Source organism: Nyctereutes procyonoides, unplaced genomic scaffold (genome assembly GCF_905146905.1).
Source record: "Nyctereutes procyonoides isolate TBG_1078 unplaced genomic scaffold, NYPRO_anot_genome, whole genome shotgun sequence".
In the NCBI taxonomy this organism is placed as follows: domain Eukaryota; kingdom Metazoa; phylum Chordata; class Mammalia; order Carnivora; family Canidae; genus Nyctereutes; species Nyctereutes procyonoides.
Genome location: NW_026575040.1, coordinates 11,726,176 through 11,740,855, shown reverse-complemented (window position 1 = coordinate 11,740,855; position 14,680 = coordinate 11,726,176). Strand labels below are relative to the sequence as shown.

The 14,680-nt window shown below is 37.9% G+C and overlaps 1 protein-coding gene across 7 annotated transcripts in view; it reads right to left on the bottom strand.

Moving 5' to 3' along the window:
- The window catches only part of CSNK1G1 (casein kinase 1 gamma 1), a 170,499-nt gene that overhangs the window by 126,252 nt on the left and 29,567 nt on the right, over positions 1–14,680 (bottom strand). For 6 of the 7 annotated variants that reach the window (XR_008663732.1, XM_055319827.1, XM_055319826.1 and 3 more), the window contains exon 2: positions 1,367–1,415. The exons of the other annotated variant lie outside the window; for it this stretch is intronic. The gene's annotated coding sequence lies outside the window, so the exon portion shown is untranslated. The remainder of the gene's footprint in view (positions 1–1,366; positions 1,416–14,680) is intronic. 7 annotated transcript variants of the gene reach the window in all.

Here is a 14,680-nt window from a genome sequence, read left to right as displayed (position 1 = left end):
TATGTAAAGGGATTTAGGGTTTACAAAGGACGTTTACATTTATTTTTATTTTAGATTTAAATTTAATTTAGTTAACATATACTGTATTATTAGTTACAAGGGTGGAATTTAGTGATTCATCAGTTGCATACAACACCCAGTGCTCAATACATCAAGCAGCCACCACTCAATTAACCCATGCCCCCACGGACCTCCCCTCCAGCAACCCTCAGTTTCCTGTAGTTAACAGTCTCTTATGGGGAGTGGGGGGTGGGGCGCCTAGGTGGCTCATTTAAGTATGTCCCTTTAACTCAGGTCATGATCCCAGGGTCCTGGGATCAAATCCTCATCCGGCTCCCTGCTCAGCAGACAGTCTGCTTTTCCCTCTTTTCTCTCCCCCTCCCCACTGCTCATGCTCTGTCTTGCTAGCTTTCTCTCTCAAATAAACAAAATCTTTCAACAACAAAAAAAAAGTCTCTTATGGTTTGCCTCCCTTTGTTTTTATCTTATTTTTTCTTCCCTTCCCATATGTTCATCTGTATTGTTTCTTAATATTGTTTCTTAATTGTTTCTTAATCTGTATTGTTTCTTAATCTGTATTGTTTTCTTAAATTCCACATGAGTGAAATCATATGGTATTTATCATTCTGACTTATTTTGCTTAGCATAATACCATCTAGTTATATCCACATCACTGCAAATGGCAAGATTTCATTCTTTTGATGACTAATATTCATATATATAGATGAATATATATATGTGTGTGTGTGTGTGTATATTATATATATATATATAAACATCTTTATCCATTTATCTGTTGATGGACATCCGGGCTTTTTCCATGTTTTGGCTATTGTAGACAGTACTGCTATAAACATTGGGGTGCATGTGCCCCTTCAAATCACTATGTTTGTATGTTTTGGATAAATATCTAGTAGTACAATTGTTGAATGGTAGGGCAGTTCTATTTTTAAGTTTTTGAGGAAACTCCATACTGTTTTCCAGAGTGGCCGCACCAGTCTACATTCCTACCTACAGTGTAAGGGGTTCCCCTTTCTTCATATCCTCTCCAACACCTATTGTTTCCTGAGTTGTTAATTTTAGCCATTCTAACTGATGGTAGTTTTGACTTGTATTTCCCTGCCAAGTGATATTTACATTTTTAAAATGATAGACTCTGGGTGGTATGTGACCTATTCAGTGAAATGAACCTAGACTTACTTGCCCTAGTAAAGCCAATTATTCTTTGCCATAGATGAGGAAACTGAAGCTTAGAGAGGTTATATTCACTGACTAGATCATACAGTCGAACCCAGCCAGGAGTCCAAAACCTGAGCTCTCTCCCATCTACCACAGTTACCAAAGAACCTTGCTCTCACTTACTCACCCATTCAGCCCCATTGAATCAAAAGTGCACTGGTTTCACAACTGTCCTCCTGAAACAATAAAAAACAAAAGCATGTGGTGATTTTTAAATGTGTCCACAATTTTTTTTTTTAACTAGGAAGCCAGTCTAATTCTCCCTCCCTTAAATGACTTAAAAGTTCTTCTGTTTCCCACACTGATTTTTTTTTTTTTACCACTTGAATGCTATATTTATGCTCCCTTTTTGTGGCAGAATTTCTCCATGGGATTTCATTTGCAGTTTTTAAAAACACCTTTTTGAGATATAATTTATATGCCATACAACTCATCTAAAGAACATTTCTGTTTTTAAAATAACTTTGGGGGATGCCTGGCCAGCTCAGGTGGAGTGTGCAACTCTTGATCTTGGCTTGTGAGTTCAAGCCTCATGTTAGATGTGGAGATTACTTAAAAATAAAATCTAAAAAAATAATAACTGGGGCACCTGGGTGGCTCAGTGGTTGAGCGTTTGCCTTTAGTTCAGGTCCTGATCCCGGGGTCCTGGGATCAACTCCTGCATCAGGCTCCCCAGAGGGAGCCTGCTTCTCCCTCTGCCTATGTCTCTGCCTCTCTGTGCCTCTCATGAATAAAATCTTAAAAAATAATAATAATTTTTGAACTTGGGAGATATCAAATTTAGCCCACAATTAGTACAACTGGCTTTTCTTGAATTTGTTCACCTGGTATAAATACTTAGCAGTTTCCTCAGCTCATTCATTTCATCAACCTGACACAGATGGGCAGGGAGTAGGCCTTAAGGAACTGTCATACAGCTGAGAAAAGGATCTTAGGAGACTATTTTTCCTGCCTTTGGCCTCATCTCTAAATCTTGGTCATATAAATTTGGTAAGGACTTCATCATGTAGAAGTAAGCCAACTGTGATATTAAAAGGCTTAATCACAGAAGAAGGAAAAAACATATTTACATAAATATTCTTATAAGTAATATATAAGTTATATATAGTTTATCACTGCTGTTTTGGCCTCAAAACACATGTACCTACCTTCCTTTTTCCTATAACATATTAGTATGGCTTTTCAAACTTTATATGGTTCTGACAATAGTGCATGGTCCTTCTGGAAAGAACAGTTACAACTGAATTTCTTTCAATCTGGTCTAAAAATAACTAAATAAATAAAAATTAATTAATTAATTAATTAATTAATTAATTCTGGTCTAAAGTATATTGTTCCTGGAAGGCATTCTCTGAAACCTATTGCATAAATTAGGGGTTATTTATGTTTTCATCACCTTGATAAAGTTATCTTCATTACTTTTGTTTTTATTTTGTATTGTTGTTGTTGTTGTTAATTCATTATTCTTTCAGTAGGGATGGTTAACGCGGAAGACTAATGGGTATAAACCTATAGTTGTAATGTCTTCTTTCCTGGAGAACTATTTACTTTGAACAAATGCTCAAATTTACCGTGAAGCTGGATAAAATCTGGTTTTACTCAAATTCTCATCCACTAGACTTTGAGCTGTGTGACTTGTTACTTCATGAAATTTATCACATTCAATTTTCTTGTCAAATTATCTATACTTTTCAAGAATTATTAAAATGCACCTAAGGATTTGACACCCATGATAATATTCAAAAGAAATGTACCAAAAAAAAATGTACCATCTTTTTTTTCCCAATATGTTTTGAGTACCACTTTCAGAAAAAGCGTTCTCTTCAAGTGATTATTTTATTTTTAAAGATGTATTTATTTATTCATGAGACACATAGAGAAAGAGGCAGAGACACAGGCAGAGGGAGAAGCAGGCTCCTTGCAGGGAGCCTGATACAGGACTTGATCCCCAGACTCCAGGATCACACCCTGAGCTGAAGGCAGATGCTGGACGGCTAAGCCACCAGGTGTCCCTTCAAGTAATTACTTTAAGAAAGTAGTACTTATTTGGATTTTAAAATATTTTAAGTTTTTTTTCAGTTAGCTTAATTTATCATGCTAATCTTTTTTTATTTATGTTACAGACATAAAACGTAACACCTTGGGCAGCCTGGGTGGCTCATCAGTTTGTGCCGCCTTTGGCCCAGGGCGTGATCCTGGAGACCTGGGATCGAGTCCTGCATCGGCTCCCTGCATGAAGCCCGCTTCTCCCTCTGCCTGAGCCTCTGCCCCCCGCCCCTCTCTATCACTCATGAATAAATAAATAAAAAAAAACTAAAAAAAAAAAAAAAAAAGACACAAACACTGATGCAAATATTGCAATGCTGAGAAGGACCAGATATCAAATGTAGTTGAATCATGATCACTTCAAAGCTGTAAGATGCTAAGGTGAATAATGGGCATTTCATCTAAAACAACCATATCTCAATCCCTGCTGACTTCTACCCTGAAATAATATGGACCCAATGCTGTCTGTACTAACTCTTCAGGAGTCATTAGTCACTGAAATTTCAATAAAATCTCCCCATTTTTAGGGGCTCCTCTGTGGGTCAATTAAGCATCTGACTTCAGCTCAGGTCATTATCTCAGTGTCCCAGGTCTGTGTGGAGCTCCCTCATGTAGCCCTGGAGTCCAGTCTCCATGTCAGGTTCCCCACTCAGCGGGGAGTCTGCATGTCCCTCTCCTTCTCAACCTGCCTCCTGCCTCCCCTCCCCAGTCCTGCTCTCTTTCAAGTAATTAAAAAAATCTTAAAAATATTTCCCATTTTTATACATTAGCAATTAATTTTTTAAAACTTTAAATAATGTCTGAAATCCCACTTGCAACCTCTGGTCTAAAGATGTTCAAGTGAAGTACAGCTTTTTAAAGTCCTTAGCATAAACAATATATGTTGCCAGAAACAAGGAAGGGAACTCACAGAACAACAAAAAGTACCCTGTTTAAAATAAAAAGTACCTATTCACTCCAGCAATAAAAACAACTCTTATGAAAAATGGAAGTCTGAAATAATAATGCTTTCTACCAAGAAGTTCAGAATATCATGGCTAGTACTGTTAACTAGATAAATTTAATTCATTTGTTTCTTATTCAAGGGAATATTCCCATTTCTCATTTCAAATCCAAATGAGTAATTTAATGTATTATCCTAGGAAAATGAGCAGCATTTAAAATGAAAGATTATTCCACATTAGATAATGCAAGCATTCATATGACACACAGATGGGTTTATACAGGAAAAAAGGCCTATGATATATAAAATTACAAGGCCACAAGCTGAGAATGTAGCTGCTTCTGACACCGAGCTAGGTTATGGGCACAGACAATGCAAATTTCATTTAAAAGCATCTAGTCAAAGACTTAATACTAATATTGGTAAAGTTTTCTTTTATTTTTTTTAAGATTTTATTTATTTATTTATTCGAGAGAGAGAGAGGGGGGCAGAGACACAGGCAGAGGGAGAAACAGGCTCCATGCAGGGAGCCTGACATGGGACTCAATCCCGGGTCTCCAGGATCATGCCCTGGGCTGAAGGCGGCGCTAAATCACTGAGCCACACGGGCTGCCCGGTAAAGTTTTCTTATTAGGAAGTGATATCATTAAACTTCCCTTGAGCAAGCAAAGCAGCCAACAGAGAGGAAGGAGGGAACTAGAGTTGTAATGGTTATATAAATAAAGTCTGAATTCTCTTCCTGTACTTCCCACTAACTTACTGATAAGCTACACAAGGCAGTACCAAATCTCACAAGAGTGCTTGCTAGGCTCTATTTAGATCTTATGTAACATGTCATTGTATTTGTATTCCTTTTTCTCAACTCAATTACCCTGAACAGTAACTATCTTCCACCTTCTGAAATCCTTATTCTAGAACATATTTTTCTTCTCTCATGGAACGTAAAGGATTATAACAGGAAGGTTTCCATATTCAGCTTTCTCATTCTTAGTTTTATGCGTGAACTCGGTACATCTGATTCTCCCAGAGGTGCTGAGCTAAGCCTTTTTCATCTCAGATACATACTATATATACTCTTACTTGATCCTTGCAAACCAATATTTATTTTGTGTTTTTATTTTTTAAACATTGTTGTCAATTGTAATGGTATAATGGCTACAGTCCTTTTTTTTTTAAGATTTTATTTTTGAGAGAGAAATAGCAAAAGAGAGCATGAGTTGTGGGGAGAAGCAAAGGGAGAAGGACAAGCAGGCTACCTGCTGATCATGGAACCCAACATGCAGCTTGATCTTGGGACCCTGGGATCATAACCGGGGCCAAAGGCAGACACTTAACTGACTGAGCCACCCAGGTGCCCTGCAAAGTAAGGTTTAAAACTCACTCTAAAATATGATAGGAATACAAAAAGCATTTCACATTATTTTCACATTATTTCACTATAATCTTCCACTTGCTTTTGTCATGAATGAGTCTTCATTTTTCACTGTTATCTATTGGTAACATGAAGGGCTGCTATTAAAAATCTGACAGCATAGGGGCGCTTGGGTGGCTCGGCGGTTGATCGGCTGCCTTCGGCTGGGGATCTGATCCTGGAGACCTGGGATCAAGTCCCACATCGTGCTCCCTGCATGGAGCCTGCTTCTCCCTCTACCTGTGTCTGCCTCTCTTTCTCTCATGAATAAATAAATAAATCTTTTAAAAAAGAATTTGACAGCATTATAAATACAAACACTGCTCTAACTTTTTTATCTAACTTTTGTCCAGTTTCAAATAACTATTTGTTAATCATTGGCTAAACATATAGGCAACTTCACTCATCTGATTAGAATGTTTAAAGTTTTATTTATCCCCCTTTCCTTCAAAAGGCCATTATCTGCTTATTCTCTCATTTTGTAGCTTACTTGGTAATGCAAAAGGAGTAATTTCTTTCTATATTTTTTAAGGTTTTATTTATTTATTTATTTATTTATTTATTTATTTATTTATTTATTTATTTATTTATTTATTTATTTAGAGACAGAGAAAGAGCACTAGAGAAACAGCATGAGTGAGGGGTGGGGGATGGAGAAGCAGACTCCCCACTGAGCAGGAGCCCCAATGCTGCTGCGAGGCTCCTTCGTAGAACCCTAGTATCATGACCTGAGCCAAAGGCAGATGCTTAACCAAATGAGCCACCCAGGTGTCCCTTTTATATTCTTAATACAAAGACAATCTTTCTCAGTAGATTTTTATTAATCTCTGCATACACTTTATAGGACATAATGAAAAACCTGACACAGTTCACATCTCTCACACTACAGAACAGGGACAACCATAATATCTAAAACGTATTGGGGGCAGCCCTGGTGGCCAGTGGTTTAGCGCCGCCTTCAGCCTGGGGTGTGATCCTGGGGACCTGGGATCGAGTCCCGTGTTGGGCTCCCTGGGTAGAGCCTGCTTCCCCCTCTGTCTCTGCCCCCCCCCTCTCTCTCTGTGCCTGTCACAAATAAATAAAATCTTAAAAATAAATAAATAAATAAAAAATAAAACTTATTGGGCCCTTATGTGCCAGTGCTTTTTAAGAGATTTAAATATATTAATTCATTAAATTCTTCTAGAACCCAATCAGACGGTAATATTTTTACTATCATCCTCATTTTACAGATGAGGAAACCAAGTAAAGTACCAAGTAAGATTCATAAAACTAGGAAGCAATGGAGCCTGCATACTTGGCAGCCTGACTCAGAAGTCCTTTATAAACACTATACTGATTATACAAACTTATAGGAAGAGAGGTATATGGTTGTCCTAAGACAGCATACTCTTGTAGCTTGAGATTAAAATGAACCCCAACCAACTTCTTCAGTAGTTAAGATTCATCACTGACTGCACAAAAAATACACAGATTATCACAAGTGTAGAATTTTAGGAAATAAGAATACTACATTCCAAGTTTTCTCAAGAATATGCTGAACATATAAGGTAAAATTTATTATTTATTATACAGTCCAACGTTCTAGAATGTGTTAGGTAGGGTACATTTTGAACACATAAAAGTATCTTAACCATAGGAACTTAATAAAAAATTTAGTACAGAACTCTTGGTCCTTTCAATTTTTGTGATATCTGGAACTGTGGACACTTTTCCCTGTAATCGTTCTCTACAGCTAAGCTGTAATAAAATAAAAGTATTTATTTTAAGGAGAATAGAACAACATGAATTCAAGTGGTCTTCAATGATATTTTAACTTCACTGGGATATGGTTATAGTTACATTATACCACTCAGAGGCAGGATAATAAGCTTCTATTTGAATCCTATAAATATATAGGATCAGCTTTTAAACTTCATATTTCATTATTTTCAGTAAAGGTAAGTGAATTCCATTAATTAGAGGTCAAAGTGAGGAGTTAAGGTTAGGAGACAATTCACATTTTTTTTTTTAAGATTTTATTTATTCATGAGAGAGAGAGAGAGAGAGAGAGAGAGAGAGAGAGGCAGAGACACAGGCAGAGGGAGAAGCAGGCTCCATGCAAGGAGCCCGACATGGGACTCGATCCGGGGTCCCCAGGATCATGCTCTGGGCTGAAGGCAGGAGTACTAAACCACTGAGCCACCCGGGCTGCCCGACATTTTGGGTTTTAACTCAAACTGCCAGGGCAACTGCCTTTTCTAGTTCATACATATTGTCATTCATCTGCTAGCTCACTTTGTTGGTGTGTTTGTCACCTATTCCTGCAGTGACTCCATCTTCCCTTGAATCCACCTTCAGCTTTTCCTACTCCTGGGCGAAGTGCATGCTTAGCTCCTGGAGTTAAGAAGGCCCAAGTTCTTCTGCAGTTTTTCTTACATCAGCAGGCTTGAAAGTAGTGGCAACTGATAGCACCTCAGTCTGTCTTAGTTGGTTCTAGCTTGTACTCATGGCTTCCAATTTTCCACCTTCTCTTATCAACTACCTGCCTATGAACTGCAACTCTAACAAGAGTCAAAACCTTACTGTGTAACCAGTTCCCACAATTGCACAGTCAAATCCATTAACAATATATATACCCTAGTGATCCTGCTTTCAGATTTAACTTGGTAACAGTGAATCAAGGAAGAACCACTGGCCTAGTTCTTATTTTATCCTTATTAAATCCACTGCAAGTAGTTCATTTCTCATTTCACTATCTTTATTCCTGTACCCTTTTGTTCTAACCAAGACATGAAATAGCAGGAAGACAAAAAGAAACTTTCCAAATTCAGGTGAATTTGGAGTGTATTTTGCCAATATATTTCTGAATATACAATACAGAATTTTAACACTGTGCTACACATAGTATTGGATAAATTCACACAACCATTTCTTCCTATACAACACAATTAAAATACGAATGGCAAGAGCCCATTTATTAACAAGTATTAATTGACTGCTTTCTATTACCAGGTACTAAGATAGACACTGAATAAACACAAAACATAACTTTTAATGGCTTTAAGAAATATGACAAGGGCTCTTACAGATGTGCAAAAGGCAGTATAAGGAAGCAAAGACAAGGAATATCTAACAATTTACTGGTTAAAAATACTTCCAAGAGTGAGATTTAAATCAGGGGCAGGGAAAGAGGGGGACTAAGGGTTCCTGATAAAAGTATAAGAAGGGAGAGAAAAGGCATTGAGGGGGGAATATATATATACACATACACACACACACACACACACACACACACACACACACACGGGAATGGAGCCAAAAAAAAAAAATGCAGTCTCTAATACAGCTGTTCTCAAAGCATGATCCCTGGGTCAGGAGCATGAACATCACCTGGGAATTTGTTAAAAATAGAAATTCTAGGGTCCTAGCCCAGATCCATTAAATCAGAAACTCTGGAGGTGGGGCCCAGCAATCTGTGCTTTAACAAATCCTCCAGATGACTCTGATATACACTAAAGTTTCAGAACCACTCATCTAGTCTGATCAGAGAATGTAATTATGTTATTAAGATTAAAGCAAAGAGGGATCCCTGGGTGGCGCAGCGGTTTGGCGCCTGCCTTTGGCCCAGGGCACGATCCGGGAGACCCGGGATCGAATCCCACGTTGGGCTCCCGGTGCATGGAGCCTGCTTCTCCCTCTGTCTGTGTCTCTGCCTCTCTCTCTCTCTGTGACTATCATAACTAAATAAAAAAATTAAAAAAAAAAAAAGATTAAAGCAAAGAAAGCTCGCAACCGTTAGAGACCACACTACATTAGGCACTGTATGTTAATGTTAAGTCCTGAGAAGCCACTGACAGATCCCAATCACTGAGGCTCTTTTCTTCTTATCACTGCCTGAAATAACTAGAAAATATACATTCTTTTCAAGCTCTCATGGGATATCTATGAAATATGACTATGTGCTAAGCCCAAGAGCCACCAAGATTTACCCACAAAATTTGATGTTGCATTTTTATTACTGAATTTTTAGTATTCCACAATTTCCATCATAACTTCTGCAACTTCAGTTATTTAGAAGTGTATTTATAAATTTTCAAACATTTTTTAAAGTTACTTTTAAAAACTGAGTCCTAATTTAGCTTGCATTGTCTTCAGAGAAAGTGGTCTGAATGACACATACTATTTGAAATTTGTTGAGATTTTCAGGGGCACTTTTTAAGGTTAAGTAATTGTTGCATTATCTGAAAATTTTAATTCCACCAAGTACTATATATGCACACAGTAGCAATTCTAAGACTCTTTAAAATTTGAATACAATGTTCTATGTTCACCTAGTAGTTCAAGCTTGTTTACTGCATCATTCAAGTCTTCTATCTCCTTACTAAATTTTTTGTTTTTTTGTGGTAAAAACTATTATGATGATAAATTTGTATTTTTATCCTTGTAATCATCATTTTTGGTTTATGTATTTTGATTTTTTTTTAAATTTATTTATTTATGATAGTCACAGAGAGAGAGAGAGAGAGAGAGGCAGAGACATAGGCAGAGGGAGAAGCAGGCTCCATGCACCAGGAGCCCGATATGGGATTCGATCCCAGGTCTCCAGGATCGCGCCCTGAGCCAAAGGCAGGCGCCAAACCGCTGCACCACCCAGGGATCCCGGTTTATGTATTTTGAACCTGTGTTACATAGTATAAAGTTACAATCCCAGTAACTTCTGGTAAACACAGCCTTTATACGGTATGGCAGAGACTGCTGGCCACTTCTATCAATACTGAATCTATCTCTCTTCTTTCCTCAGGAAGTCCAAATTTATTCTAGGTAGCAATATGCTCACCTAAAATACATTTCATAACAGTCTTATAGTGAAGGGCTAAGTGCAACTTCCATGAACTACATTAAGAGATGGCCTAGTAGCTTGCATGGGCTCCACACCCATCCCCCATCCTTTCTTCTACGTGGAATCTGCAAGGGTTGGTGCCGGAAGCAGCCATCTTGGACCACAAGGTTAACCACAGGCTAAGAGATGGTGGTACAGAAAATACTCAGAGAAGTATTCTGAGACCTTAATGATAAAATGAAACCTTGATGATCAGCCCTAGAAATGTCAACTTCTAGACTATTTTATGAGGGGGGAAAATAAATACCTGCCTTCTTTAAGCCACTCGTCTCTGTGTCTACCAAGCAGCAAAAACAAATTCTCATCTTAAACACTGATTCTGTTTAGCAGTGCTCCCTTGCCTGAAGTAATTATATTAATATAATTCCATTTCTTTTGGCTATTACTTTGCCAGGTATAAAATTTAATTCCTTTTACCTTCCAATTGCCCCTGTCCCAATATTTTAATCTCTTAATAACTACATGTTGGTTTTGGCTTCTACATATAGTCTGACCACCTTTGTCTTTTACCTAGAGCATCTGATTTGGCCTTATTTCTACCATATTTTTGTCCTACCCTTTTGTTTCTTTCTCCTTTTATCCCCCACATTATTTGAGGTTCCCCTCTCCCACTCCATTTGCTTTCTAGTTCAACTTTTATTTTTTCAAGGACTGCTCTGGTAATTTTTAAATGCACATATAATTTAAAGTTATAGGCCTCTTATCCTCTCATCTGTCTACATGTAGAATGCTGATTATATACTATGTTAGTTTTTTTACTGCTGCTATAACAAATTACGACAAACTTAGTGGCCTGGAACAACACTTTTGGAGGTCAGAAGTCCAAATTGGGTCTCACTAGGGTAAACTCTAGGTAGGTGTTGACAGGGCTGCACTCCTTGTGGGGGTTCTAAGGAAGAATCTGTTGTCATTTTCAACCTCTAGACACCACCTGTATTCCTTGGCTCATAGCTCCTTCTTCCATTTTCAAAGCAAAGGACATACATAGCATCTTCAAATCTCTCTCTGGCTCCTGCCTACTATTTTTCCTTATAAGGACTCTTGTGATTACAATGGACTCACTGCATAATCCAGGATAATCTCCCTGTTTCAAAATCCTTAGTTTAATCACATCTGCAGAGTCTCTTCTGCCATGGAAAGTAACATATTCACAGGTTCTAGGAATTAGGATCAGGATCTTTGGGTGGCTGTTACTCTGCTTGCCACAAATGTACATTGGAGTTTTTCTGTCCCTCTTATCTTAATTCTATTGATATTTTTTTTTCCTCCCTGCATAACATTCCTAATTGTTTCTTCATTTCTATCTTCTACCTCACTAATTTCCTTTTCAATCCAATAAGCTATTAAACCTACCTTTGAATTTAGCATTTTAATTACTATATATATTTTTGTCTCTGAGTTCTAATTATTTTAGACAATCCTTTGTTCCTGAGTCATAATTTCAATTCTCCCATTTGTTTCTTCAGATACTTTAAGCACATTTATTTTTTTTTTATTTTTTTTTTTAATTTTTTTTTATTTATTTATGATAGTCACAGAGAGAGAGAGAGAGAGAGAGGCAGAGACATAGGCAGAGGGAGAAGCAGGCTCATGCACCGGGAGCCCGACGTGGGATTCGATCCTGAGTCTCCAGGATCGCGCCCTGGGCCAAAGGCAGGCGCCAAACCGCTGCGCCACCCAGGGATCCCGCACATTTATTTTTAAATTAAGTATCTAGTAATGACAATACTCGAAGTCTCTGTGGGTCTGATTTAGGTATTTTGTTTTGCTCACAGTGACCTATTTCTTCATGCGCTTTGTGTAAGGGAGCTTCTACTCTCTAGAATATATTATCTTTGGTAATTCTTGAAAGCTTTGAGAAGATATTCCTTCAGAAAGAATTTGGAATCATTTCTCTCTTTGCCTGTGCACAAAACCAACCTATAACCACTCAAAACAAGTCTCAGCTTTGAGATTTTTTGACGTTACACAGGTAGTAGGGTCCCAAACCTCTATGAGGGCATGTTTCTAATTATAAACACTCAAGGGAAACTTTTTTCTCCCTCTATTTACAGCCAAAACTAAGAAGGATAAGTTTTCTGACTGTCCCTCTTTGCTAGGCTGATTTTTTTCTGCTTCTCCCTTTCCACATGGAGATGGATTTTTGTGGATTCCCATTTTAAGAAGGTGGATCTCTGGCCTAACTTAATATAATGCATGCCTTCTATGATTTGTCTCCTGAGTCTCATGTGTACCTCTTAAGAACTGAAAATATAAGTCATCTGGAACTGGTAGATGCCTTCAGTACAGCAGTCATCAGATGCTTCTGAATTTAGGCTCTCTTTTTATTTTTTGTTTTGCTTTTAAATCTTTTTTGCTAGATCAACCATGATTTTTTAAAGTGAGTTGTTGTTTTTCTAAAATCCATCATTTTTAAGTGTTTAATAGTAGGAAGATTTTTTTTTCTTTGAAAGATAGTATTCCTTGGGGGGGGGGGAATATAGTCTCCCTTATCACTGGAAATAAAGTAAATGTAACATCCACTCTAAACTGATAACAAATGTAAGACTATTTACACCAGTGGTTCTGAAATTATACCTTCCTTGTATATTTCATATCCTTATTCTTCTTCACCCCTTCAAAGTTCCTTCCTAAGTAAGGGGTGTCCTTTATCAGATAACTGTAGAAAAGTATTACCTTCCAGTCTTTTTTTTTTTTTTTTTTTTAAGATTTTATGTAGGGCAGCCCCGGTGGCTGAGTGGTTTAGTGCTGCCTTCAGTCTAGGGCATGATCCTGGAGACCCAGGATCGAGTCCCATGTTAGGCTTCCTGCGTGGAGCCTGCCCACCCTCTCTGTGTGTCTCTCATGAGTGAATGAAATCTTTAAATAAATACATAAAATTTATTTTATGTATAAATACATTAAAAAATTATTGTATTTTACTGTATTTTATATATTTTATTTTATCTTTATTTTATGTATTTATTTGAGAGAAAGAAAGGGAGAGAGCTAGCATGGGGGGAGGGGCAGAAGGAAAAGCAAGTAGACTCCCTACTGAACAGGGAGCCTGATGCAGGGCTTGATCCTAGGACCCTGGGATCATGACCTGAGCTGAAGGCAGCTGCTTAACTGCCTCAGCCATCCAGGTGCCCCTACCTTCCAGTCTTTACAATCCATTTCTTTTTTTCCTATTTTTTAAAAGATTTATTTATTTGAGAGAGAGAAAAAACAAAAACATGTGCACCCATGCATGAACAGGGGAAGGGACAGAGGGAGAGAATATCCAAGCAGACTCCCACTGAGTGGGGAGCCCAAAGTGGGGCTCAATCTCAAGAGCCATGAGATCAGTACTTGTGCCAAATCCACAAATGAGATGCTTAACTAATTGAGTCACCCAGGCTTTCCCTACCATCCAATTCTAAGACCCCTAAAACTTCCACACTATCTCTAATTTTTATTTTTATTTTTTATTTTTATTTTTTATCTCTAATTTTTAAAACATGGCTTTATAGGGGCTCCGAACTGGCTCATTCAGAAAAGTATGTGACTCTTGATCTCAGGTTTGTGAGTCTGAGTCCCATACTGGGCAGATAAATTATTTAAATAAATAAAACTTTATAAAAAAATTATTTTTTTTAAAGATTTATTATTTATTTATGATAGACATAGAGAGAGAGAGGCAGAGACACAGGAGGAGGGAGAAGCAGGCTCCATGCAGGGAGCCCGATGTGGGACTTGATCCCGGGACTCCAGGATCGCACCCTGGGCCAAAGGCAGGCGCTAAACCGCTGAGCCACCCAGGGATCCCCTAAAAAAAAATTTAAATATAGCTTTATAGATTATACAGGGCAGCCTGAGTGGCTCAGCGGTTTAGCACCACCTTCAGTCCAGGGTGTGATCCTGGAGACCCAGGATCGAGTCCCATGTCCAGCTTCCTGCATGGAGCCTGTTTCCCCCGCCGCCCGTGTTTCTCCCCCCCCTGCCCCCCCCATGTCTCTCATGAGTAAATAAATAAAAATCTTTAAAAAAATTTGGTTATATTACCAAATAATAAAAATTAAGTACAGCATACTTACAAACACAAGAATAGAAAATAAAAATGATTTCTGTGTTAAAATCATAAAGTTCTGGGATGCCTGAGAAAATCATAAAGTTCTCAATGTCTTTTCATTTTTTAATT